This window comes from Geospiza fortis, unplaced genomic scaffold (assembly GCF_000277835.1).
Source record: "Geospiza fortis unplaced genomic scaffold, GeoFor_1.0 scaffold118, whole genome shotgun sequence".
In the NCBI taxonomy this organism is placed as follows: Eukaryota; Metazoa; Chordata; class Aves; order Passeriformes; family Thraupidae; genus Geospiza; species Geospiza fortis.
Genome location: NW_005054380.1, coordinates 2,450,341 through 2,452,972, shown reverse-complemented (window position 1 = coordinate 2,452,972; position 2,632 = coordinate 2,450,341).

Genomic DNA, 2,632 nt, shown 5'->3' with positions numbered 1-2,632 from the left:
CGGGGTGGCAGCGGAGCTGACAGGGTGGCCCTGGTGCACTGGGGCACTCCCTGATAGCATCCCCATCCCTCCAGAGCCAGCAGCACCCTCAGCATTCCAAAACCTGGGATTTGCATCCCCATCCCTCCAGAGCCAGCAGCACCCTCAGCATTCCAAAACCTGGGATTTGCATCCCCATCCCTCCAGAGCCAGCAGCACCCTCAGCATTCCAAAACCTGGGGTTTGCAGTGGTGGGGCAAGAGCCTGGGGCCAGGGCTTGCCCCAGGGAAGAGGATTTGTGTCCATCTCAGGGGTTGCACGTCCCCATCTGTGCTGGTGTCAGCAGTGGCTGGCAGAGCCACAGCCACAGCTGGTCCCAGTGGCATCGTGCTCCCCCAGGGAACAGCCCTGAGCTTCCCAGGGGAGGAGCGCCTGGGACCCACCATGGCCTGCTGCTCATCTGGGACTGCCCTAGGAGCAGGGAGGGGACACAGCACCCCCAGCAGCATCCCTGGCACCAGAGCTCAGATGACACGTGGCCACCAGCTGCCCGGGGCTCAGAGGTGTGCCAGGGCGGCCTGAGGAGGTGACAGGAGGGGAGAGGGGAAGAGATCCCCCCTGTTCCTGGCCCTGTGGGGTGGAGCAGGCGTTGCTGGGGGTTTGGGGGAGTGGGAGCCGGGTGTTGCAGTAACCTCCATCCTCCTGGCTGCCCTCCAGCCCCTTCCCACCACCCACAGCCGTGCGCGTGATCTGTGCTGCTGCATTCTTTGAGCCTGGGCCAGACAACGAGTTCAAACCCTTTCACCAAACCCCAGCTCCCCTCCAACACCCACACACCTCCCTGCTCTACCTGGCTGCCTCTCCCACCCTGGGGAAGGAGCTTCCAGGAGTAGTTCTCCCCCACAGGAGGCGATGCTTGTGCCACACACGTGTTTGGCATCCGCAGGGAACGCTCCCTGGGCTTGGCCCAATTAGCTGGAAGGGAGGAGAGAGCCAAATCCAAACCATGTGCTGACCTGCAGTCCCCTCTGCCTGAATTATCCGTGCTGAATGCGCTCTGGATCATTAACAGCTCCCCAGGCCCCTTCCACATGTCCTGTCCCCCCAGCACGGGCTGGGGGTGGGCAGGGTTTGTGCTCCTTCCCTGTGGTTTTTTTCCAGAGCTGCCTTTTGTGGGAGGCAGTGAGGCTGGGAGTGGTGGCTGGGAGAAACCAGGGGGTGACTCCCTGTGGATTTGGGGCAGCCCTGAAACTGGGATGCCAGGTAGAGACAGGCTTGGGTTCAGCGGAAGGATCTCTGCCTCCACCTCTCCCTCCTGGGGATGGTTCTTCACTGGGGAGCATCTCCAGCTGAAGCTGGGGTGAGAGTCCAGGATCCCCTGGGACCTGCAGGGTCCCCTCCAGAGCCTCACCAGTACCCCCGCTGGGATGGGTGGGGCAGGTCCTGGCCCCATTTTGGTGGCCATCAAAGGGCTGGACACCATAAAGGAGGCGGCAGAAAGGGGCGTCCGTGCTGGAGATGGAGTGGGTGGTGGAGGACAGAGCGTGGCCAGATGCTGTGCAGAAAAAGGGCTGCTTTCCCCCACGCTCCCCCCAGCATTCTCAGCACAGAGCCCAGCTTTGCACTGGCTCCAGCTCCGGGCCCAGAGGAAATGTCTGCAGCTGGGGCCCACAGCTGTTCTCCCTGCTCCATTTACTGCTTCCAATTTAACAACCCGGGGAGCTGAGCTGGACAACACCGGGGGGAATGTGGGGATGCTTTCCTGTGCAAAGCCTGCCTGGAAGAAAATCCTCCCCTCACGCTTGGGATGGATGCCCTTCCCCTCCCTCGAGGGAAAACCCACCAGGAGAAGCCCAGCATGGCCCTGTGGGGTTGGTCCTGGAGGAGGGGCAGGTCCTGCCACAACATCCCTGTGTTCCTTGGGCCTGGCATGGCATGGCAGGGCCAGGAGATGGGATTTGGGAGCACAGGGCTCACTCTGGTGGGGGTAAGGTGGTAGGTGGTGACAGCCAGAAGATGGCCCTGCAGTCACTCCCCGAAAGAGAAGGGCATGGCAGAGCCACAGACTGGCATGGGGGAGGATGGCAGTGCCCCCTGCATCCCAACTCAGCCAGGGAGGATGGCAGTGCCCCCCTGCATCCCACTGGGACTGGGCTGTGCAGCCTAATGCCTTCCAGAAAATCAGCGATGAATGGCCAGGGAGGGTAATTCATATCAAACCCATAAAAGCTTTATTAGCGTCCTAGGGGAGAAATCCGGATGTGGCTGCTTATTTATTTTGGACTTCTCTCTCTCTTTTTTTTTTTCTCCTTTTCTTTTAACATTTTCTTCCAAGAGATTTTTAAAGTGATAGGCTCAGCTCTCTGGGATCAGCAGTAGGGCTCACATAGGGTTGCCTGTGGTCCTGGACCACTGGTGGATGCACTGGCATTCCAGGAGTCAGGCTGATCTTGGGGTCCAGCTCTAAGTTGTGGCACAATTATCAACCCATCATGAGTTGATAATTATTAAGAACCACTGGTGCTTTTAGTGGGGCTTCCCTGGGAGTAGCCCTCTCCTTTCCTGGGAGCTCAGCCTCTCCCAGTCAAACCATTTCCCGATAATAAATGTAGGGTGGGTGTGTTTGTTTTGCTCTGCTTTTTTTTTTTTTTTC